The sequence below is a fragment of the Scyliorhinus canicula genome, chromosome 5 (genome assembly GCF_902713615.1).
Source record: "Scyliorhinus canicula chromosome 5, sScyCan1.1, whole genome shotgun sequence".
Classification (NCBI taxonomy): domain Eukaryota; kingdom Metazoa; phylum Chordata; class Chondrichthyes; order Carcharhiniformes; family Scyliorhinidae; genus Scyliorhinus; species Scyliorhinus canicula.
In genome coordinates this window covers 151,253,194-151,279,490 of record NC_052150.1, presented here as the reverse complement: position 1 = coordinate 151,279,490, position 26,297 = coordinate 151,253,194, and the positions used below count along the sequence as shown (strand labels likewise).

General features: G+C 43.6%; 1 protein-coding gene across 5 annotated transcripts in view; it reads right to left on the bottom strand.

The window, feature by feature from the left end:
- Nucleotides 1-26,297, bottom strand: part of LOC119966335 (inactive phospholipase C-like protein 2) — a 380,595-nt gene that overhangs the window by 345,491 nt on the left and 8,807 nt on the right. The window contains exon 1 of one of the 5 annotated variants that reach the window (XM_038797830.1): nt 18,204-19,484. The exons of the other annotated variants lie outside the window; for them this stretch is intronic. The gene's annotated coding sequence lies outside the window, so the exon portion shown is untranslated. Of the gene's footprint in view, nt 1-18,203; nt 19,485-26,297 lie in introns of those variants that run through there. 5 annotated transcript variants of the gene reach the window in all.

The window sequence follows — 26,297 nt, the reverse complement described above, 5'->3', positions numbered from 1 at the left end:
TTCTCTTTGTTACTTAGAGCCTAACAAGACAGCCTTTTCATTATTTCTATTACAATAAATGCCTTAGCTACCATGTATCTATGTCTTTTTATTGTCATCACCAGTATGCAATAACTTTGTTTTAACATATACCAGCTTGAAAGAATGAACATTTCCTTCAAGAAAAATTTTATATCTTGAAAAGAACACGAATGTTATTAAAAAATCTAACTCTCTAAAACAAAATAGTTTTATCTTAAGACCTCCAATAACCCCAGTCAACAATCAAAAAGAAATTGAAAAGTTAAGGAGAATAATATTTTTAATATTTCCAGAGATAATAAAATTGTAAAATTTGGAAAAATGAACTCCATCAGTCTTAACTGCAATGATTAATAAGAAACTGAAAATCGTATTACTGAGCTCTATTGTTTCATTCTTTTTTCTGACCACGCCTTATTTCCCACTCCTTTGCTTTCCTTATTATCATTTTGTTTTGCTATTTTTTTCCCGAACAGAAATGTTTTTTTTCCCCTTTTTATTTCTATGTTCCCCCGTTTGGTATTCACTAGTATTTGGCATTCTTTTATTTATTTTTTCTGTCCTCTTATCAGTATAAAGAGTAGTTGTTTTATTGTTCTTTTATATCTGAAATCAATTATGTCGATGAGCTTTTCCAGCATATGGATTCCCTTTATCACTTGTCTTTCCCGATCTCTACCTAGCACATGTCGTTCTGAAATGTCCCTGGAATCCACTCTTTGGGACAGAGTATATGCAAGCATACAAATGCAGGGCCCAAGAGGTCACAGCATGTGAAAAATAAAATAAACCATATACATATACAATAAGAGAAAAGTAGAAGACATACTCCAAGGTCTGAATCTCCCCTCATGCTTGCTCCAAGCTCATCTTGTCCATGAGGCCAAACTTCTGCTCCCTTGACCACATTCCTAGCAATGTGCTAACTATCCAAAATACTTTCCTGATGACCAAATAGCTGATAATGGCTCCCACTCCTCGGTACTGTTGCCCCTCCCTTTCAAAATTGTCCAAAAGAAAGAACTCTTAGCTCCTCGGTCTTTGAAAGCTACCATCCATCTTCAACTTTCCTTCCCTCGCCAAAGTCCGTGAATGTTTTGTTGCTTCCCAAATTCAGGCCCATCTCCATGCTAAAATTTCTCCAATGAAGTTTTTGCCCCACCATTATACTAAAAACAGCCTATGTTGCAGATGAGATGGATCCTCATCATTCTCGACCAGTCTGCAGTCTTTGACTTGGTCAATCACACCATTATCCTCCAAAGCTTCTCCACTGATCAGCTGAACAGGACTGCCCTCGCCTGGTTCCACTCTTATTTTCTAATGATCTTTATTGTCACAAGTAGGCTTGAATTAACACTGCAATGAAGTAACTGCGAAAAGCCCCTCGTCGCCACATTCCCGCGCCTGTTCGGGTACTCCGAGGGAGAATTCAGAATGTCCAAATTATCTGAAGTACGCCTTTCGGGACTTGTGGGAGGAACCGGAGCTCTCGGAGGAAACCCATGCAGACACAGGGAGAATGTGCAGACTCCACACAGGCAGTGACCCAAGCCGGGAATCGAACTCGGGTCCCTGGCGTTGTGAAGCAACAGTGCTAACCACTGTGCTCCCATGCCGCCCATCTATCAAATTGTAGCCATAGAATCGTCTACAAAGGTTTCTAATTCCATTATCCTGGAGTCTCCGAAGCACCTATCCTCATCTACATATTTCTCTTCAGCAATATTATCCAAAGACATGGCATCAGGTTCCGCATGTACCCTAATGACACCCAACTTTTCCTTTTCCACCACCTCTTTCAATATCGTTGCTGTATTCATATTTTGATCTTGCTTGTTTGACAGCCATTCCTGAATGAACCTTTTCCAACTTTTTCACAATTTCCGACTTTAATATTAGGAAGACAAAACGATTGCGCCATCGACCCATGCCACAAACCCCCTACCCTTGCCACCGGTTCATTGCCCCTCCCGTGCATGACGTACCCATTTCTGATTCAATTTTAAGGCCAGTTAAATAGTTCGGGTCAGATTGAATACTGAGTCTGTCCCCAGTTACACAGCATAAGATTATCAACAAATTTTTCAATTTCATTGTGAATACCCACATAATTTAGGGGCACTTTAACCCTCAGCACCACTGAATTAAGCCTGTCACCATCCCACTCAGTCTTTATTGATTTACCATACTTTCTGCTTTCTATTGCCAATTTTCATTCCCACTTGATGGTTTTCAATTAATTCCATAAGGTACTTTAAACTGAAGTACAGTACATTCTGCCACAAGTTAGAAGATGGATGCTCTTGTTTAATTGAACCGCAAGAACAAAATAGCTCAATATTCATTATCCTGACCTTTCTGAAAGAACACTAATGTTATAATGATTCATAAGTAGATTTTAATCTTGCTTTGATTTTGACTGAAAATGTCCTCAACATTTAAGTGCTGCCATTTAAAGCTGCCTAGCCAATTGCCACATGCTCCTTATCATCCAGTAACTTCAAGGATAGCTTGGCTGATGATTAATTTTATAATAAATTAATTTGAGGGTAGTAAACCTCTCATCATCTGCTGCAACCTGCATATACCGAATCAATTTCAGCTGCCAGAAGTTTTTAAGTATGGTGCGTTCTCAAGTTGTGGTTGTTTAGCTTGATTTCTAAAGGTTGACTCTCTTTGGTGCTTCCCCAACCACGGCACCTTGTGAGCACTAGTTCCTCAGCGGAAGCCCAGAGCAATGAATCAGCCTGATCATTGCTGTATAGCTGTGATGAAATGCTCGAGTGACAAAGTTCAACAAGTCACTGTGAAATTTTTTTAATGTTCTCCACCAGATTCTGTGATGATATTCAGAATTGTGGATAACAAAATTAGCTCTCGGACCAGTGACCCATATCAACGTCACAAATGGCACCTTCTAGGACCATGTTTTGGTCCTCTTTGTCCGTTGCGATTTCCTCTGACATGATTTATCATATCATCTTTCTCCAACATATCTCCGCATTGTCCAGCTCAGTGCAATTCGCTTGCTTGGGTACATGTTTACCTATCCAGTTATAACAAGAACGTCTCCAGCAACACAGTTTCTTTTCCTGCCTCTCAGGGTTACCTTTGGAGTCAACCAAGGAATTATCCTTAACCCCTGTCCCCCCCCCACCATCCTCGACAACCTGTTGCTAATAAGGAACAATATTCAAAAGCATGGAGTCAGTCTGCAGACAACACCCAATGCTACTTATTATCTCTTGCAATTCTCTTGAACACTGCACGACATCAATGTTAACAGACTGCTTGTTTGACATCGAGACCTGGACAAGCCTCAATTTTCTCCAGTTAAACAATGAACCAGTGTCTTCAGCTCTTCTCGGCAAACCTCGTACCCTAACCACTGACACTATTCCCCTCCACAGCCACTGTCTCCAGTTGAACAAAACGGTTTTCACCTTGACATTCCACTCGACTTCCAGCTAAGCTTCCAACGCCTACATCCTCTCCATCACAATGACTAACTACCGCCCCCCCCCACTCCTCCCAGAACATTGACTATTTAATGTGTCTGCTGCTGAAACTTTCATCCATGATCTTGTCTCCTGTTAAGATCCCGACCAGACCCCAACACTGGCTAGGATACTGGACCAAACACCCAATATTTTAGTTTATTTGTAAGATTGTGCAGAAGGAATGATTCACTCCAGGAATGATTGCATGAAGAAATAGAGTTTGGGTATTTTTAGAACAAAATTTTATTATGAATACAATATTAAACTTTTTAAATTCACATCCGAAAAGAGCAGTTCGCAATTACCCTAAATACTACTACTCAATTTCCTATTAAACAACAAGAAAAGAAACATACAGCTCTCAATCTATCTTACTGTGGGGAATAGTAGACTCAGTGTCAGGCAGATCAGAATTCAAGTCCTCGCTCCAAAGTTTCTCTCGTCTTCCATTTGTCACGCACCAGCAATCTCAACTATTCCCGTACCAGCCTCCCCGGACAGGCGCCGGAATGTGGCGACTAGGGGCTTTCACAGTAACTTCATTGAAGCCTATTCGTGACAATAAGCGATTTTCATTTCATTTAATTTCATTTCATTTTCATTTCAACTACTTCAAAAGCTCTCCTGACTTTCCTATCACCAATGTCAGCTCATCCAACACTAAACTTGGCAGCCCACATCTTATCCTGCACCAGATACCATTTACACATCACCCTGTGCTCACAGACCTAACTTGGCTCTTGATATACCAGTGCCTCACTATGTAAAGTTTTCATGCTATGTTAATGTCAAAGTGATTCAACTGAATTTCTCAAAAGAAAATCCAACAATCATCTATACTTTTTTTTTGTTTGGTATTTTACAGATGGCAGGCGTCCTGCCGCCAGGGATAAAAGTGAATTAGGGGAGGGGGAAGGCAACTCCAATTCAGTGCGCAGCACTCCAATCTGCATCAATGGCTAGAAGTGGAGATGGTCGATAGCTTTAAGTTCCTGGGGGTCACCATCACCAACAGTCTGTCCTGGTCCACTCACTTTGATGCAACGGTCAAAAAAGCCCAACAATGTCTCTACTTCCAATGGAAGCTAAATAAATTTGGCATGTCTGTATCAACTCTCACAAACTTCTAGAGATGAGCCATAGAGAGCATCCTATCCAGCTGCATCACAGCCTGGTATGGCGACTGCTCGGTCCAAGATCGCAAGAAACTGCAGAGTATGGTGAACTCAGCCCAACACATCACACAAGCTTGCCACCCTCACATTAATTCTGTGTATACTTCCCGCTGCCTCAGGAAGGCAGAGAGCATTATCAGAGACCCCTCCCACTCAGGCATTGCCTTCTTCCAGATCCTTCCATCAGGCAGAAGGTATAGAAGTCTGAAGACCCGCACATCCAGACATAGGAACAGCTTCTTCCCCACAGCTACAAGACTCCTCAACGACTCCCCCTCGGACTGATCTGTTCCCTGTGAGAACACTATTCACTACATCCTATGCTGCTCTTTCTCATGTATTTGCTTTTTTTGGCCCCTTGTACCACACTGTAACCAATCACTGTTTGTTGATGTACCATTTATCAATGTTCTCTGTTGATTACTCTTTTTGTCTACTGTGTACGTACTGTGTACATTCCCTTGGCTGCAGAAAAATACTTTTCACTGTACTTCAGTACAAGTGACAATAAATTAAATCCAAAAAGAAAGCAGGACCCAGGGCCATATTTTACCAGTGGCAGCCAATTACGTGGCTGCTACCAAAGCTGCATCACAACCAAGGATGGCACTCCCACTCCCCCAGGGCTGGCCACTTAGAGGCACCAACACTAGTAGGTGTCCTTGATGACAGACGGCAAAGTTGCGGGCACCGCACGTTCCTGCCAAAGAGGCCTCTTCATTAGCCAAAGCGTGCCCAAAAAGGGCAGTCAACACTCCCTGGAGTCTGGTAGGAAGTCGCCAGGGTTTACCTGGAGAACTCCACATAGTGCAGGCCCCCAACCCCCAGTGCTGGTAAAATGCTAGCCAAAGTGGGAAGAGGCCCTTAATTGGCCACTGAGGTGGTTGACCTGGGTCTGGGTTGGCAGCCGTGGTGCCACCTTTCCCACAGAGAAAAAAGTGGGAAAGCCACCAGGTGCCTTAAGTCCCTTGCCATTTTGCCAGTCTTCCTGCCTCTAAGCCCATTCCCAAACGCCCCATAAAATTTGGTAATTGTATCTGTAAATTACTGACAGGATCAGGGTTTTGAAATTTTCAATCATCAGGAGTTTTTTCCCTTGTCTTCCAATGACGCCAGACTAAACTATTATGGTGCTTTGCTACTTAATATTTTTCGCATTTAAGCATCTTTGTCAATTAAATCAAACATTCTGATTGGGTGCAGCTTTATAAAACACCAGTTTAATAAGGATATCATGACAAGATAAAACTTGAATGCTCTTAATTGTTGATGCATTAGTGGACTCTCCAATCACCAAAACCTGGTGAGCGTAGGAGAAGCCTGAAAAAGGTACGTGTTACAACTACTTTTGTGGGAGTAGAACAAACAGATGTATAAACTCGTGTTGCCTGACATCGCACTGATCCAGAGCTGGAAAGCTGCAGCAGAGCAACCCAATTGGAATGTGAAGCTCATCGGATTGCACTCAAAGGGCTGGCATTCACAATGGACTCGGCCTCCCACCACAGATATCTGGCATTTTGCCAGTTTCTGACCACCCAAAAGTTAAAATTCCACCATTAATATTAGTTCCTTGCTTTTATATTCATTATATATACATATATATCTTGTTAGTTTCAATGGCTAGATTGGTGTTGCTGTAATGAGCGAGGAGGTAAGCCTTAGATTACAAGATGATATAGATCAACTGGTCAGATGGGCAGAATGCTAGCAAGTGGAATTTAACCCTGAAAAGTGTATAGTGATGCATTTTGGAAGGATGAACAAGGCCGGGCATATAAAAATTGGCAAGTCATGCTGCAGCTGTATATAGAACCTTAGTTAGGCCACACTTGGAATATAGAGCTCATTCTCCCAAAAGACTTTTAAGTTGATTTGTGGCGGGTTTTCAGGGTCTTTCCTGCCGGCGAGTGCCTCACTGCTATTCAATGACATTTTGGATGCAATTCTCCGGAAAATTTTCTAAATGTGGTAGTGAGCGGGAATGCTGACCCAGGAGCAGATTATTTTTGTGAAAATCGTTGGAGTCTTCTCTCCAGAAGCGGCAGCAGGGAGCAAGTCATTTTCTCTGAGTGCCAGAAAGATTCCTCCACTTGCAGCTGTCAGCAGTGCCGTGTGAGCTCCAGGGCCTCTGATGAACAACCCATTGAGAAGGAGCTGAAATCAGGAAAAAAAGCAGTATTCTTGAGGTATGGATTTATTAATTGTGCCAATGCAAATCAGAATGTAAAGCCCGGGGGTGGGATTCTCCCAATGAGAGTCTAAGTGCTGACGCCGGAGTAAAAACCGGAGTGTTTTACTCCGGCGTTGGCGACGGTTCCCAGACCCTTATTCCCCCCCCCCCCTCCGTGGGGCTAGCAGGGGTGTCACGCGATTTACCGGGGCGGGGCCTCGGTGTGGCATCAGAGACCCGGTGCCGCATAAAAGACACGGTGCCTTGGGTCCCGCGCATGCGCTGTTGGGCCGGCGCAAACTAGTGCATGCGCGGTAACATCGTGGAGCGCTCTGGCCCCTCACCACCATGGCGCTGGGATTCTGGGGCCGGCCGCGGAAGGAAGTAGGCCCGGGGGGGGGGGGGGGGGGGGGGAGAGGCCGGCCCGCCGATCGGTGAGCCCCAGTCGCGGGCCAGACCACATCGGAGGCCCCCCCAGGAACGGAGCCCACCTCCTCCCCCCACAGGCCGCCCCCAAGCAACAAGTACCCGCCAGCAGCGACCAGGTGCGGATGGCGCCGGCAGGACTTGACCGTTTACGCGCGGCCACTCGGGCCGGAGAATTGCCGCTCGCCGTTTGCGGCGATTCTCCGAGCGGCCCAGCGCGATTCACGCGGCGCTGGTTTCGGGGAGGTGGGAGAATCGCGTGCGGGTATCGGGGCTGCGTGGCGCGACTCGATCGGCGCCCCAGAGATTCTCCCACCCGGCGTGGGGGGGGGGGCAGAATACCGCCCCATGTGTGTAATATGAGGATGTACTGGCAAATTAAAGTTTAAAACCCTCAAAATTCAAAAATAATTGAAGGATAAGCATGGCGAGTTCAAGGACAAAGATTTTTTCAAAGGATGTAGTGAGAAATTAAGTCACAGCTGAAGTCCTTAGCGGAAATGTAATATTAAATGACAAAGCAAGTGAGATTGTGAGGACCAAGCAGGCTCCCCTGTCGCATTAAAGGTAAGTGAAAATGTTGGGTCGCGAAGGTTGGCCACTGTGGGTTGCAAAGATCAGTCCGTGTGGGTCCTGAAAATCAGTCGGCGTGGGTCACGAAGATCAGTTGACATGGGTCCAGAAGGTTGGCCGGCTTCGGTCCCGAAGGATGGCTGTCAGTAAAAATGGGTCCTGGGCAAAAAAGTTTGAAAAACACTGATTTAAATGAGCACTTGAAATGCCATAGCATACAAGGCTCTGGATCAAGTGCAGGAAAATGGGATTTTAATAGATGGGTGCTTGATAGTCGGCACAAATACAATGGACAGAAGAGCCTCTTCCTGTGCTATAAAACTCTAAGAAATAATGGAGGGCATCACTTAGTTTCTAGTTCCTGTGCAAGAAGCTCTGTACCATAAACCCTGAAGATGAAATTTCATCTCAGAATCTTTTGGAATGTAAAAGTATTGAATCACTCTGTATTCTAATGATCCTCTGTGTGAAACACTTTCTGGAATATTAAAAGAATTGTAGAAGCACTCCTTTGTGGAAATTTGTGAAGAAATTAATTTTATGCTGCCTCAATGTGCTAAACTTGGTAAAATTAAGAAAAATAGCACATTCTATGGTACTTAACATACTTGATTTCACACAGTCAAGTTCTGTAACACCTTATTACTTTAATGACATCAAATATTAACCATGTGGCATTAATATATTTCAATGTTAGCTCAACAAATTTTGTTGTCTTGTTTATAAGCTCCTGACCATATATCTGCACGATAACCCAGACAGCCGACCTCCTCCTCCTCAACAGCTCTTCTGCTGCTGAAATTCTGATGTGTACCCTTTGATCATACATGAAAATGAAATGAAAATCGCTTGTTGTCACGAGTAGGCTTCAATGAAGTTACTGTGAAAAGCCCCTAGTCGCCACATTCCACCGCCTGTCCGGGGAGGCTGGTACGGGAATTGAACCGTGCTGCTGGCCTACTTGGTCTGCTTTAAAAGCCAGCGATTTAGCCCAGTGAGCTACATATGACCATAAGACAAAGGAGCAGAATTAGGCCATTCAGCCCATCGAATCTGCATGGCTGATATGTTTCTCATCCCCATTCTTCTCCCCATAACCCCTGATTCCCCCTATTAATCAAAAACCTATTTACCTCTGTCATAAAGACACTCATAGATTTGACCTCCACAGCCTTCTGTGGCTTGACTCTTCATTTTATTTTATTTTTTTTGCAGGGTGCTGGCTTCACTGATTAGGCCAGCATTTAGGCCAGGGCAGCACAGTAGCACACTGGTTAACACTGTGGCTTCTCTTCTAGGTCACTGTCCGTGTGGAGTTTGCACATTCTCCCCGTGTTTGCGTGGGTTTCGCCCCCACAACACAAAAGATGTGCAGGCTAGGTGAATTGGCCACGCTAAATTGCCCCTTAATTGGAAAAAAATGAATTGAGTACTCTAAATTTATTTTAAAAAACACTGAGGCTTCTCAGTGCCAGGGTCCTAGGTTCGATTCCTGGCTTGGGTCACTGTTTTTGCGGCGTCTGCAAGTTCTCCCCGTGTCTGCATGGGTTTCCTCCCACTAGTCCTGAAAGATATGCTGTTAGGTGAATTGGACATTCTGAATTCCCCCTCTGTGTACCCGAAGAGGTGCCGGAATGTGGTGACTAGGGCCTTTTCATAGTAACTTCATTGCAATGTAAGCCTAGCTTGTGACAATAAAGATTACTGAATTAAAAATTATTATTGCCCATCCCTAATTGCCCTTGTGCTGGCTTCTTGAAGCACGGCAAACAATGTGGTGTAGGTACACCCATTGTGCTATTAGGGAGGGAGTTGTAGGATTTTGACCCAGAGGCAGTGAAGGAGAATGATATATTTCCAAGTCAGGGTAGTGTGTGGCTTGGATAGGAACTTACAGGCGGTGACGTTCTCATGTAGGTGTTGCTCTTGTCCTCCTAGATGGTAGGGGGTGACAGGTTGTTGTGTACGTGATCTTAATGCACATATTTGCATTGTATATACATCTGTAATTTAACCTCTTTGTTTCCACTGATAAAACTGTAAGAGGAAAAGCAGAATGCGCAAATGTTTGACCATTCTGAAAGCTTTACTTCCTTGGTTACTGAACAGTGTAGATGTTTGTTAAGTAAACATTTACATTCAAAGTACATTTAGCAGTATTAGTTGAGTGTATGTAAGCCACTTTACCATTGAAATTAGTGGATGGGATTAAAACAGTGTTAACGATATTAACTGTTGCTGTTCTGAAGACCAGTCATGTTAGATTCAAAGTGTTAACTCTGCTAGGCTTGCTGAGTACAGTATTTACAGCATTTTCTGTTTGTATTTCAGATTTTCAGCATCCGTTGTATCTTGCTTTTATTAAGTTAAAAACCTTCCCTTTCTAACTCAAGAGGTTTAATGGAGCGGGTGCCAAACTGGATGAGTGCAGTTGGCACCCCACTCAGTTGATGGTTAAAATGTCATAGGACCACGATGAGGGCCCTGCTCAAGTCAGGGGGAGCTATCTCAGCTACTTAGGGAAGTAACCCAGTTAAAATCGCAGCAGGCGGGAATGAAGTTAATTGATATTGCAAGATTGATCAACAACCCAATCACATCTCCTTGAACAGAGAGGCTGTAAGTTTGCACTATATTTATACGGCATTGTGCCATTAGATCGATGTTTAAAATCATGTACAACCTTGATGTTACACCCTTGATGCAGCCAGTAATTATTTCTTTAAACATTCTCCTGTGCTAGTGATCAGATTGCATAAAGCTAGCTAGAGTAATCTGGATCTGCTTGGCTCAGATACTGAATTCTTGGCCTTGATGTGATGTGTACTGGGAAATCCAAGAAGCCTTCATCTGTGTTTTAACTCCAGTGTGTGTTATTTTTTTTTAAACAGATTCCCTGTTCAGAAGCCAGCCTGATTGACAGGTTTGAATCCCTGGGTGGGGAAACACACGAAAAGTAGGCTACAGCCCAGGAGCAGGTGGGTTTCCTGCTAGTTGGGGGAGAGATTGTGAAGTAGGAGGGGTGGGTACAGTGTGGCATGGAGGTGATTGCTGGGGGGTCAGACAGATCTGGGCCACGATGAGGGTTTTGGTGATCACTGCAGGGTGACATCTCTGATCTTGTGGCGTGTTTAACAGTTTTAAACTTACTTTTATGACTCTGGAGATGCACAATTCCTCCTGACCCTGCAAGGGAAGCATGATCATTCTACTCATTCTACCATAGGAATATCTACCATACAAACCAGGAGTCACAGAACTTGATACCCACTGATTTCAAAACAAACAAGGGAATGGCATTTTATTAGTTGTAACCAAACCATTAAGTTCACAAAAACATAAAGAACCCTTATGTTTCAGCCATGGGTCGGTTGGTAGCACTCTTGCTTCTGAGTCAGAAGATTGTGGGTTCAAATGCCACTCCAGGACTTGCCAACACTCTGGTGTAGAGCTACACAGTCAGAGGTGTCACCTTTAAAATGTTACGTCAGCCCTCTCAAGTTAGACGTAAAAGATTCCATAGTACTGTTTGAAGAAACTGAACTGGACTGGCCATATAAATACTGTGACTACAAGACCAGGTCAGAGGCTAGAAATCTTCTTCGAGTAACTCACCCGACTCCCCAAAGCCTGTCCAACTTCTAGAAGGCATGTGATGGAATTCTCTTCACTTGCCTGGATGAGTGCAGCTCCAAGAACACTCAAGATCCACAATCCAGGACAAAGCAGCCCACTTGATTGGCAACCCATCCACAAGCACTCACTCCCTCTACCACCAACGCACAGTGGCAGCTGTGTGTACCATCTGCAAGATGCACTGCAGGAACTCAGCAAGGCTCCTTCAACAGCACCTTCCAAAACCACGACTGCTACCATCTACAAGGACAAGGGCAGCAGATACCTGGGAACCCCACCACCTGGAAGTTCCCCCCCAAGCCACTCACCATCCTGATGGAAATATATCACCGTTCCCTCACTGGGTCAAAATCCTGGATATCCCTCCCCAACAGCACTTGCACCACACGTACTGCAGTGGTTGAAGAAGGAGGCTCACTACCACCTTCTCGAGGTCAATTAGGGTTGGGCAACCTAGCCAGTGATGCCCATCTCCCAGGAATGAATTTTTTAAATGACCAGGTACATTATCCCTGTACATGCCAATACTTGTACCTCAATCAACAGAAACAGATTATCTGGTCATTATCACGTTGTTTGTGGAAGCTCACTGCATTAAAATTGTCTGTTGCATTTCTTAATTTATAACAGTGGCTACACTTCAGAAATACTTAATTGTCTGTAAAGTGCTTTGAGATATCCTGCAGTCTTGAAAGGCACTGTATAAATGCAAGTCTTTCTTACATTTCTGAGGAACAAAGCAAGATGCTGACTTTTCCACACATGAAAATTATTTTACAACAAAAACAGCAGCAAAAACAGGAAATGCTGGACAATCGCAACAGATCTTGACAGTATCTGTGGAGAACGGAGCTGACGTGTCGGGTATGGATGACTCTGTCAAAGCTAGAGAGAACTGGAAATAGGATCAGATTTCTACTGTTGTGGGGATGGGGGGCAGAGGCGGTGGAGCAGTGGGACTGGATAGAGGGCCAGCGATAGGTGGAGATTGACAAAAATGTTGTGGACAAAAAGACAAAGGGAATCCAAATGATGGCGATGATGAATTAGAAGGGTGCTGATAGTGGCACATTAAGAGATCTGCTAATGGCAGATTTGTTAATGGCAGAACAGGGGTAAGCAGTGTGCCAATGGACAACTTGGAACAGGGAACAGATGGCCCTAATGGGGTGGGGTGAGGAGAGACAATGGTGAGGGAAAGATGGATCGATAGAAGAAATGAAACTAAACGGATAAAATACAAATGGGGTGAAGGTGGAGGAGAGAGTTCCCAGTCTGAAGTTGTTGTACTCAATGTTAATGTTAAGTCCGAGAAGGCCTAATCAGAAGATGAGGTGTTCTTCCTCCAGTTTGTGTTGGGTTTCACTGGAACATTGCAGCAGGCCAGGAATTAACATGTTTGTGGACATGAGAGCAGGACGGTGAGTTGAAATGACAAACGACAAATTATTTTATTAATTTTGCCAGTATTGCACACTACTATAGATAATACTGTATCTGTACTCTGTAACATAATGGTGAAAAATGTGAAAAGGTACAATTTATTTAATATGTTTAAATATTCACATGTTTTGGTCAACATGTTCTGTTTATAAAAGATGATACACATTTGTAAATATTGTCATATTTTAAATTCATCTATAAAATGGCAAGTAGTGAGAACCATAACAGCAGGTCTTTAATCAACTACTCTCAAATTAACGATTAGCAATGGCAAATGTTACACAAATCAACACTTGTCTGGCAGTACACCAAGATTTTACAGCTGTTAATTCAATCAACAGTCAAACCCTTTTAAGGGAGTAACAAAGTATGGCAATCAATAAATGGCTTGTTACTCTCACCTTCACAATCTATTGCTTTTACTGTTCTGGAAAACAAACATAAACATTTACCAGGATGTTGCCTGGTATGGAGGGCATTAGCTATGAGGAGCGGTTGAATAAACTTGGTTTGTTCTCACTGGAACGACAGAGGTTGAGGGGCGACCTGATAGAGGTCTACAAAATTATGAGGGGCATGGATAGTCTGAGGCTTTTTCCCAGGATAGAGGGGTCAATTACTAGGGGACATAGGTTTGAGGTGCGAGGGGCAAGATTTACAGGAGATGTATGAGGCAAGTATTTTACACAGAGGGTAGTGGGTGCTTGGAACTCACTGCCGGAGGAGGTGATGGAAGCAGGGGCAATAGTGACATTTAAGGGGCTTCTTGACAAATACATGAATAGGATGGGAATAGAGGGATATGGACCCAGGAAGTGTAGAAGATTTTAGTTTAGACGGGCAGCATGCTCAGCACAGGCTTAGAGGGCCGAAGGGCCTGTTCCTGTGCTGTACTCTTCTTTGTTCTTGTTCATGACTGGTCCTCCTACAAAAAATGCAATAAGATTCTTCTTGATAGTTACTAGACTGCCCAATTGGAAAATCTGGACTTCAATGTAAATATCGCAAAATAAATTCATCTTTTTACTGTTTAGTCACATAAACATATCAGTTAAGCAGATTAAAGAGTTGGAAGTTTGAAGAAATAATTTCATACTGTAAGTTACAGGTTTAGTGTTATATCCACGGTTTAAATTTCAAAAATAAAAATAGAATTTGCTGGAAACCACCCCCCCGCAGGTCTGGCAGCACCTGTGGAGAGACAGAGTTAACCTTTCGAGTCGATATGACTTTCTTCAAAACTGCATTACAAAAGTGTAATTTTGAGCTTTTCAATTCTCCATGTAGAAACTGAGCACTTTCTTTATTTGATGCCCCCTTGCAATTCTTGGGGAGTACTTTCAACTTGCTGTCCAAAAGCAATGTCAATGTGGATCGGTTGCCCGATACAAAAATCACCCAGTTTTGATTTCCATTAATATCACTAGAGTTGAAAGTAAGTTGCTTTTTATAACTGGCAGACGATCTGTAACATTAGTTTTATGCCATAGTGCCAAATTGAGAATCTTTCTGTCACATACGCATGCACTCCAAGTTTATATCAAAATTCAAAAAGCTGCTCCAAGTGCACTTCAATATTTTACACCAATACTGACTAAAAGTAGAACAATATTTGTGTCCTGAGCTCAGTTTATAAGGCAGGTAGTCATGAATTCAAGGCCCACTGCAGGAATCAGAACCGTGGAAGTACAGCACAGAAGGAGGCCATTAGGTGTTTCTGCCTCACAGCGCCAGGGGTCCGGCTTCAATTCCAACTTTGGGTGTCTTTCCGTGCGGAGTTTGCACGTTCTCCTCATGTCTGCGGAGGTTTCCTCCGGTGCTCCGATTTCCTCCGGGTTAGGTGGATTAGCCATGCTTAATTGTCCCTTAGTGTCCAAAGGTTAGGTGGGGTTATGGAGATAGGGCAGGGGAGTGAGTCTAGGTATGGTGCTCTTTCAAAGGATCAGTGCAGACTCGAAGGGCTGAATGGCTTCCTTCTGCCACTGTAGGGATTCTATGATTCTTTGTCTTTTGTTTAACACATCAAAGCGCACGGTCACACAGTGGTTAGCACTGTTGCTTCACAGCACCAGGGTCCAGGTTCGACTCCTGGCTTGGGTAACAGTCTGTGCGGAGTCTGCACGTTCTCCCTGTGTCTGCGTGGGTTTCCTTTGAGTGTTCCGGTTTCCTCCCACAAGTCCCGAAAGGCGGCTGTTAGGTGAATTGGACATTCTGAATTCTCCCTGTGTGTGCCCAAACAGGCGCCGGAGTGTGGCGACGAGGGGATTTTCACAGTAACTTCATTGCAGTGTTAATGTAAGCCTACTTGTGACAATAATAAAGATTATTATTATTATAATTCCACTGCTAGAGGCAGATTAACACACAGGCATACAGAGTCAATGCTCAGTTGCCCCAGCTAATAAATGTAATGCCACACCTATAAAACTCACAATGCAAAGAAACTGGAACTACTGAATCTATTTCATTTAGACATGGCATACTGCGATATGATTTATCATTAATGCAATGTGTAAACATTCTCCAGACCTATTTTCATGCATTTCTTTTTTCTTTTTAAAATTTAGAGTACCCAATTATTTTTTTCCAATTAAGGGGCAATTTAGCATGGCCGATCCACCTAACATGCACATCTTTGGGTTGCGGGGGTGACACCCACGCAGACACGGAGAATGTGCAAACTCCACAGGGCTATTTCCATGCATTTTACTGCATTTGTGCTTTTTACTGGCAATGGATGGAGTTCAGTAGCAGTTGTGGAGCAAACCTGAATATTATTGATGCCCAGAGTCCCAAGAATACTTAATCCAGCTCAGTCCACTGTCCTACTCTCTTCCTAGCGGTGTCACTTCCTCCACTTCAACTATTTTACTGATTACTGTTACAAGATGCAGTCGTTTCTGCCTCAATTGCTTCCCAGCAGCAAGGCATTCCATGCACCAAAATCAGTGTGCAAAAAAATTTCTCCTAACATCTCTCTTCGCTATTATTTTACATTATTGATCTATCACTTATTTCCCAATCATGAGAAATAGAGCAAATAAGGAAATGCTCACAAAACTTTTCATAATTTTAAAATCTCCGATAGATATCAACTCAAGTTTTCTCTGCTCCAGTGAAAATTGGCTCAGTTTATCAATTCTCTCATAATTATAGTTTCCCATTCCTGGCCTCACCCTGGTGCATCTATACTGCATGCCCACTGTTTCTTTAACATTCTTTTTATACTGGGTCACCCAAGTGTGGCCTAACCATACATTTTTTTGTAAGTGCATCACTTTTTATGCATGTAACCTATGCTAATAATTCAGTGCAAAACAGAAATAATATAGTCATAGGTACCATTTTTTTGGACGAAACATTAAACTGAGCCTTCATCTGCATGTTTATGGGATGTAAATAATCCCATTCAAATAAGAGCAGTGTAGTTCTCACAGTGTATTGGTCAACATTAGTTCCACGTACAAAACCACCAAATTATCATTTCTGAGTCCTTTCTGTGCTCAAGTTAGCTGCTGTATTTGCCGACGTAACTACAATGACAGAATTTCAAAAGTAATGCCTTGGCTTTGAGGTACCGTTGAGTCATCAGTAAGACATGAAATGTGCAATATAAATGTAAGTTTTTCTTCTTTCTTTACCTTGTGAAAAACTTGGCACACTAGCTGTCCAGTCAGTGGACCTAATTGGGGATCACTTGCTAGACCTGGGTTGCTGAACATACTTTTAGCTGTGGGGAAGCATGATGTCCACTGAAAAGTTTTTCTGTGAGCATAGAGATCTGTCCTGTTAAAGTTATATATCATTAAATTTGCATCAAGCGACATGTGTCAGAAAAAGTGTCTGCATTTTTGTAAAATCAAGCTTTTTCATAAGTACATTTGTCCTGCAGAAAGTTCAAAAAGTCAACATATTGCTCTGGTTTAAGCATACAAGGAATCATAAACAAGTTTAAAAAAAAACTTTATTGTCACCAATAGGTTTACATTAACACTACAATGAAGTTATTCTGAAAAGCCCCTAGTCGCCACATTCCGGCACCTGTTCGGGTACACTGAGGGAGAATTCAGAATGTCCAATTCATCTAACAAGCACGTCCTTCGGGACTTTTGGGAGGAAACTGGAGCACCCGGAGGAAACTCATACAGACACAGGGAGAAAGACTAGACACGCACAGACAGTGACCCAAACCAGGAATTGAACCTGGGACCCTGGCACTGTGAAGCAACAATGCTAAACACTGTGCTACCGTGCCGCCCGAAGTTGCTACCTTGCTTGCTGCAGAGTGCTGGGAAAAGTGTTTTTTTTAAACTAAATTTATTTTGTCATCGGTTACTGAAATATACTTCCACTTTTCCAGAACAATTTCTTCAAGCTCAGACATACATCCATCCACCCTTTGGTAATGCCTTCGGTTGTAGTCAAGTTTAAGCTTGAAAATCGAAACCAAGATTGCATAAAATACTTACTGGTACTCTTTGGAACACAAGTAAGGACCAGGTTACTTTTTCATAGTCAGTGTTACTATGGCTTGCTGAACACAGGCAAACCATGCAGTGTACAGAAAGCTGGCTTGCTAACTCTAATGTACTTCCTTTGGCTGTAACATACTACACAAAACATCAAACAGGTAATATTCATGCAAAAGAGAAGTTGCTACACAGTACAACCACATCCTCTTCAAAAAAAGCCAGAACGGGATGATGCAACTAATGCAGGATTGCATGCAAGTTTTTGATGGACTTCTTCAAATAATTGATTTAGCCACTTTCATTTTATTTACTTAAAATGCTCTTAAACTTCTGTAGTATTTTGTTTTTTTTCAATAGGGCAAATTAATCCATAGCAATTAAACGTTCTGCAATAAAATGATTAACAATATTTTTTTTAGACAGGCACATGTGCAGCTCAGTTTTCAGACTATAGTCTGTTCTGATGATAAGTTTGTGGCTTAAAGTGAAAGGCCAGTCCATTACTTTCCTGTCCAGTTTAAAGGCACTGATAACAATCAGCTCTTGCTGCAGAACTCATCTGCAAAGCAAGTTCTGAACAGGAAGCTGAAGAAAGACTCTAGGGAGCTGATGAATTTAACAGTAACAACTGAGCAAACCTTTCAATAACACAATGCACTGTTTACAACAAAGCATAAATGTTATAAACATTAATAGAAGGAATGTTACGAGTGAAGAAATTTGCAATCTTATAGCAGCTTATCATATTAAGACACATCACATGCAGTGCCTTATGCTTTACCTAGTAAAGTGTAGATCTTGTTTTTAGCCAATTCTTGTTTTGTTTTGTCCTTTTGGGGCCCTCCTGAAGTAGGCCTTGAACTCACACGTGTGAGGAAAGAAATCAAAGCATGTTCAGCACCAATCCATTTTCATAACACGTAGACAATCCTGATACTGCTAAGTAATACAATACCACAAAGTTAGGGCAATCAATGCTCTAATTAGATGATGTAGGTCTCCACAAAGTAAAGTTTGAAGCCAAGAGCAGCTTATACTCAAATTCAAATGACTAATTTGAACATTTTAGATATATATGGTTGCTCCAAACATCTCGGAGGAGCTATCCAGCTCTGAAAACGAAACTAAAACACACCCTGCAGCAAACAGCCTAAAACAAAATTAAAAAGCTGACAGACAGCCCAGCTCCACCCACTCTCTGACATCACTGCAGTAATAAACACCCATTTCTTAAAGGCACTCTCACTACAGATACTTATATACATACCCATTTATAAACACACATTTCTTAAAGGTACTCTCGCGTGACTGTGCAGAATCGTGCAAGATGTGTTTGCAACACAATGCAACCTGAAGCATGTTGCAGGAATTCTGGGTGTCAATTTGTCACAGTAAAGACAGACCCCCTTCAAAATCCTCAGGACTTCAATAACTCTTGGTAAAACAATACTTTCATTAATTAATTAATAAGGGCAACAGAACGTTTAGGATATGTTTTGCAAGATAGGACATCTGACGCGAGACACAAGCTTGAAAAGAGTGCGTGCTGGTGAATTCAATACAGGTCAGCCTGACAAACTTATTAATTTTCCAATGGTTAAAATTAACATCCACTAAAATCAGGAATGACACGGAATGATCACATTGACTATCATACCCAATTATCTGAAAGTGAGGCTCTGATTTGAAACTTGGTTTATTTAACATGAATTTGACGATGGATTGGAAGTTTTATTTTGCATCCATTCTTGTTTTGATGGTTCATCTTTTCGAAGGCAAAACTGTTCACTCACTCAACATCATAGAAATGCACAATGATTTAAAGTCAGAAAAACCATGAGCTGAATTTTACCAGCCCTATGGAGATGGGACAGGAGGCAAGAGGGATAGTAAAATGCTGAGAGGGAGCCGGACCTCTTCATGCCACCACAACGTATTACCAGCACTCAAATCCTCAGAAGTATATATGAACTTGCATGGTGGTCAATCATGGCAATTACATCCAATTAAGGGCTTCCCCCTTCCCCCATAACCATCATTAGGGAGAATGTATTGAATAAACTAATGGGATTAAACGCAGATAAGTCTCTGGGACCGGATGACCTGCACCCTGACAGAAAGCAGCGGGTCGGGATAAATGGGTCCATCTCTGGCAGGCGAACTGCAACGAGCAGGGTGCCGCAGGGGTCAGTCCTCGGACCTCAACTATTTACAATCTATATAAATGATCTGTAAGCAGGGACAGAGTGTAACAAAGCAAAATTTGCAGATGGTACTGAAATAGCTGGGAAAGCAGGCAGTGAAGAGGAGATAAAGATTTTACAGACAGATATAGATGGGCTTGGAGATCGGGCCAAAATGTGGCAGATGGAGTTTAATGTAGATAAGGGTGAGGTTATCCATTTTGGCAGAAAAATAGAAAGGCAAATTATTATCTCAATGGAAAGCAGTTCAAAATGCATCTGGGCAGAGGGATCTGGGTGTATTTGTTCAAAAATCGCAGAAGTCGGTATTCAGGTGCAGCATGTAATTTAAAAGGCAAATGGAATGTTAGTGTTTATTGCAAAAGGACTGGAGTATAAAAGTAGAGAAGTGTCATTGCAACTGTATAGGGTGTTGGTGAGACTGCATCTGGAGTATTGTGTCCAGTTTTGGTCTCCTTATTTGAAGGAGGATGCGGTGGCATTGGAGGCAGTTCAGAGGAACTTCAACAGATTGATTCTGGTGATGAAAGGGTTGACGTATGAAGAAAAATTACATTTTGGGTTTATACTCGCTAGAGTTTAGAAGGATATGGGGGATCTGAACGAGGTATATAAAATACTAAATAGGACTGATAACGTAAACGCAGACCAAATGTTCTCCCTTGTCGGGCAATCTAGAATGAGAAGTCACATATACAGGTTGAGAGGCAGTAGATTCAGAACTGAGAAGAGGAGGAACTACTTCTCACAGAGGTTGGTGAATTTGTGGAACTCGCTGCCCCATAGTGCAGTGAAATTGGAGTAATTAAATGGTTTCAAGAAGGGGATAAGGGGCAGATTATCCGTTTTAACGGCAGAGCATTGATGCCATGACAGCATCATCTGGCCGCTAGGAGCAGCGATCCCCCAACCCACAGAGGGCCAGCACGGCGCTGGAGCGCCTCATGCAGCTCCAGCTGCCGATGAGAGTCCCAGCACTTATGACCGCAGGTCCGCGCAAGCGCGCCATGGCCGTCTCCGTGCTGGCCCCCACGCAACATGACAGAGCCCTACAGGGGCCCGGCGCGGAGGTACATCGGCCCCGCCCCAGAATGAGCCCACACACCGATCAGTAGCCCCCGAAGTCGGATCCCCCTCCCCCTACCAGGATGGCCCCAAGCGAACGATGCCGGCGGGATTCGTGGGCACGCCGGCACGATTGCCGCCTATTCTCCGGCGTCGGAGCGGCGTGGCAGGATTCGCGCCCCCCCCCACCCCGATTCTCCGACACGGGATCAGAGAATCCCGCCCAAGATATATTTCTGATTTAAAAAAACGGGTTATGTGGGGAACAGGTAGAGAGGTGGATTTGAGACTAGGAAGTGATCAGCCATGATCTGATTGAATGGTGGAGCAGGCTCTAAGGTGTGAATTGCCTACTTCTATTCCTAATCCCTATGTTCCCCCACCAGCTTTCTATCAGTGTCAGGAGGTACTGCAGCCATGTATAGAGACAGTCAACTAAACTCTGGCAGTCTCCTAGCAGGTTCATGGGGGCGGGAACAAATGGGGGAGATGAGGGGGGGAGGTGGGGGTTAGGGGGCATCATTCATGACTCCACCAAGGGACTCCTGAACAACAATGGCCATCTTCATGCTTACAGCACCACCACTGATGTCGCATAGCAGGATCACCAGATCCTGCCTGCCTGTCTGGACCGGCACCCTCCACGAACCTCCGAGGGCACCTTAACATGGAGGCACCCTCTACGTCATCCTGTAGCCTCAGCAGCGACCACCTCTGTGGTGCTGCTTGAAAGGCGCTGAGCTACTGGCCCTCTTGATTGGTTTGGTGACTCTGGGAGACGTGTTGCCATTCTTCATTGGACAGCAGTAGTGGCAGCCTCTTAATGGACACCACGATAAAGTGCCACCACATGGTCCAGCTACCAGCCCACATAGGGTCAGGTCGTCATTTGGTCCGGCCAGCTGGACCTGTTTGCTTCCAGGAAAATTTATCCTGTATTTTTTTGCAACCTAAAGACAAACTTAATATTAACTTCACTCTGAAACCATAAAATTGCTTTTAGAATTTCCTTTGCACTGAATTGGAAGGAAACAAGTGAGTTTATGGTGGCAACATGCAGAAGTTACAGTAAAAAGGAAACAGTGTACTCTTCCTATTGCACAAGTTTGCTAAAGTTTCTAAAATAATTAGTGGAGGGATGTTATTAGCATTTAGTTATGTTGCCTATCAGGACTATTCAGTAATTTTAGAATTATTCATTGAAATTAATTAATTGGATATGAAAAATGGTTTTCCTTTAATTTAGTTCCATCCAAAGTAATTGGAATATAGTACACTTTTCTCATAGGGTTCAAAGTCCCACCAGGATCAAAGGAAGGACTCAACTTCATGCAGGCCATCAGCTGGATCCTTGGGCAGAATTTTACTAGCAGCAGCAGCCAGAGGCCACTGCCAGAAGCCCTGTCCAATCGAGGACAGCCACCCACTTCCCAGAGCTGACAGCCCAATCAGGCAGCCAGCAGCTTGGCAACACCACCCTCAGTGGTCACCACTGATGAGGTTGCAAGATGAAGAGGAGAGTGCCACCATGATCAGGTGCCCTCAAAGAAAAAGCAATTTCTTTTCACCATTAGTCGGAGCCAGGCAAGCCCTGGCGAATGGTGGAGGGGGTAGGGACAGAGGAACCTCCCAGCAGCACGAGGGAGGGTGGCACTCCATAGGTCATGGAGCAGCCATAAAGGAGGGCACCCCTCCCTGGGACCCACTGAGATAGCGCCGTGAGGCCAAGAGATACACATCCGTAATTGGCACAATTTGCCACTCAGTGGCTGGCTGCACTGGTAAAATTCCTGCCTGCGGTAATATGGCACAGTTGAGGAAGAACTTTGGTTCCCCTCCCAGTGCTTTCTGCTGCCATTTTACAGGCCACCTCCAGAGGGCTGGTAAAATCCAGCCCAGTATGATTATTTTTCAGGGAGCTACCTCTTCTACTCTAAACCCTGGAGTCGAGCCAACCTTTACACATTTGGCTGCAACCAATAACGTTAACAGAGCTCACATTTGTGGACACAAGAGAGCAATCACCTGTGAAGACTCACACATACTGAATGCAGATACCATAATATTAAACTTAAGTTCTGTACAATGCACCATAATTTGTAATGAATCACAAAAATTTGTTAGCAAACATTGATCTGTAACCATGATTTTGCAAAGTAACTAGTTGAGTTATTTAAAGCTGGTATTGTAGGACTGACTTTTTCTTGGCAAGCAGGTAGATCTTTTTCATGGTCCTAAGTCATGACCTTTTTGTCACAATAGTGACCCATGATTAAAATCTTTCCTGATCTTTTAAAACTGGTTATTGATGTTTTCTTTTGGCATGGGTGAAATAAATCTAATTCTAATGGATAAGTTTCAGAACCCTTCCAAGTATGTGTTAGCTTGGGCCGGTGACTGCACTCTTGCCTAAAAGTCAGAAAGCTGAGGATTCAAGGTCCACTCCAGGACTTCGGGTGGAATTTTCCGAAAAAAATGAAAAAGAGCAGAATTGTTCAAGAATTACATAGCATGCTGGTTCAGGCGCGGAAAGCAGTGTGAAACTCTTTAGTTTCACAGCTGCCTATTATAGCCAGATCAAATGACACCCTGTGCAATTTCAAAGTTCTGGCGAGGATCCCACAGCCAGCTTGTGTAGGGGGCGTAAACCTGCTGGCAATGCTCAGATTCAGAGATCGGGGCGCACCCCGATCTCAAGTGAAGTTAATACCCCCTCCATCCTTCTCTCGTTGAACACTGGGACCCCCAGCAGACAAGGGGGACACACGGAACCCTCCAGCACAGAGGGCCAACTTATCACCCAACAATAAACAGTAAATGGTCGGCTCACCTGCCCACCACAGAGACATCAAAGTGACCCGAGAAACGCCCCGTCCTCGCTGGCATCAGGGCACCCCACTCCCGCCATTCAAAGTCACCAAACCCCCCCCCCCCCCCTCCCCCACCCACTGCTATGCAGGCACACCCCTCCCCTCCCCTCCACCAACAGCACCGCCCCTCCCCCAACATAATGGTAACCCCCCAGTGGATTTCCCTAGAGGCCCTGTCGCTGCCCCCTGGCAGGTTGGAGGTGCCAGGGGACAGTGTCAGGTTGGCAGAGACAGGACACGGCCATGTGCCTCACCACCCGTCGGCTACACCCACCTCCGATCCCCCTGTTGGTCACCATGACTGGTTTCCGTTTTTGGAAGCCAGTAGTGATTCCTGCCGGTGTAGCATCCTGCTGGCGGAGGGAACATGCGATGAACCCAAAAGGAAAGGCAAGGCATTGCCAAATTTAAATGCATTTAAATTACTAGTAATCAGGGTCAAGCCATTGCTGGCAGGAGCCTTTGGGCAAGGTGATGAATCCCGCCTGGGATATGGTGGCAGCACTGGTCCTGGTCAGTACAGCAGCCTGACCAAAAGTGTGCAATGGAGGACAGAGATGAATGACCTACTACCAGGGTAAGTGCTCCCAGCCTCCTCTTGGCAATCCACTCTTCCACCAGAATGTTACTTGGAACACACATGTTGCCATCTCGCAGGTCCCCAGCAGTATCCTCAAACCCCAAGAACATAAATAAAATAAAAACAAACGTCGATCAAGTATCAAAGAAAACAAAGGTACTGAAGGAACTTAAAAGAATAATGGATGAGAGTAAAATTTGGCCATTACACTTTTCATGCAGTTACTTTGCTTGGCAACAATAGTCATTATTACTTCTTGACAGGGTCAAAATACTTTTCTTCCCCGAGAGCTCTTCTTGAGATTTTCTCGAGGGCTCCTTTTTCATTTTCACTAACCCCTTTAAAGTACTACAGCCACATTGTAACATTACCTTTGTATTTGTGTTGATGCATTTAAGGTTTCCTTCGTCAGGAAGATAAGATAGCACAAATACCAAATAATTTTCGAATATAAAATTACATCTTTTAACTTGTAAAGCGTTTTGTTAATTTATTTCACCTAAATCTCCCATACTCCAAAATGGAAATTGTAACTACTTGGTACAAGGTGATTTATTGGACATCTGCAGCATCTTTTAAAAATTAATTGCACGCTATTAGCTCTCTCCAGCATTCTTTAGTTTTGTTCTGCCAATTTCTAATTTATCTCCCCTCAATACTTTTGTTTAAAGTGAGTGCTGACAAATATGTCAGGATACTGACTTCCGAATGTCCTACAGTGCAAAAGAAAATACCTGCCAATTAATTCTGCAGCACCAAGCTAACCACCAAGTAACAAATGGTCTAATTCACATATACTTCACATTTCAGTGATTTCTTTCCAAGCTAATGCACTTCCATACATTAAAAATGTATACCACTTTATAGAGGTGATTAACTCCCTAACCTTACCCCCAAAATGCCATACTTTTTACAATGTCTGTACACCAATCTAGAAACAAACAGAGGTGCTCAGGCTGTTGAACTCTTTCAATAAATATTCCCAGCCTAAAGGACAAGATAAAGCTATAATCCAGTTATTATACTTACGTTTAACAAAAAATAATTTTGAATTCAACAATAAAGTTCGCCTTCAAATCAAAGGCACAGCTATGGATAAAAAATTTGCCCAAGGCCAGTATCTGAGGAGTCGCAAATGGTGTTGAGCCAATATAACATTAACACCAGTTTTAAAAGCGATAAAAACCTAAAAGATTCAGTCGTCAGGGACATAGTGAGGTCACAAACTATCCAACTTCCCAACCCTCCTCACCTCAGCCACTCACTCAGTAGACCCAATTCTCAATCCTCGCAGTCTGTCTCTCCCCCAGTTTTTCTCGCTCTTCCCCACAGTCTCTCCAAAATTGGCTTAGTAGCAGGAGACAGAGGGTGATGGTCGAAGGTTGTTTTTGTGACTGGAAGTCTGCATCCAGTGGAGTACCAAAAAGACGAGGTGTTGGGCGTCTTGAAAAATATTAAGGTGGATAAGTCCCCAGGGCCTGATGGGATATACCCCAGAATACAGAAGGAGGCAAGAGAGGAAATTGCTGAGGCCTTGACAGAAATCTTTGGATACTCACTGTCTTCTGGTGATGTCCCGGAGGACTGGAGAATAGCCAATGTTGTTCCTTTGTTTAAGAAGGGTAGCAAGTATAATCCAGGGAACTACAGGCCGGTGAACCTTACGTCAGTGGTAGGGAAATTACTGGAGAGAATTCTTCGAGACAGATCTACTCCCATTTGGAAGCAAGTGGTCGTATTAGCGAGAGGCAGCACGGTTTTGTGAAGGGGAGGTCGTGTCTTACTAACTTGATAAAGTTTCTCGAGGAGGTCACAAAGATGATTGATGCAGGTAGCGCAGTGGATGTTGTCTATATGGACTTCAGTAAAGCCTTTGACAAGGTCCCTCATGGCAGACTTGTATAAAAGGTGAAGTCACACGGGATCAGAGGTGAGCTGGCAAGATGGATACAGAACTGGCTAGGTCATAGAAGGCAGAGAGTAGCAAAGGAAGGGTGCTTTTCTGATTGGAGGGCTGTGACTAGTGGGTTCTGCAGGGATCAGTGCTGGGACCTTTGCTGTTCGTAGTATATATAAATGATTTGGAGAAAAATGTAACTGGCCTGATTAGTAAGTTTGCGGACGACACAAAGGTTGGTGGAATTGCGGATAGCAAT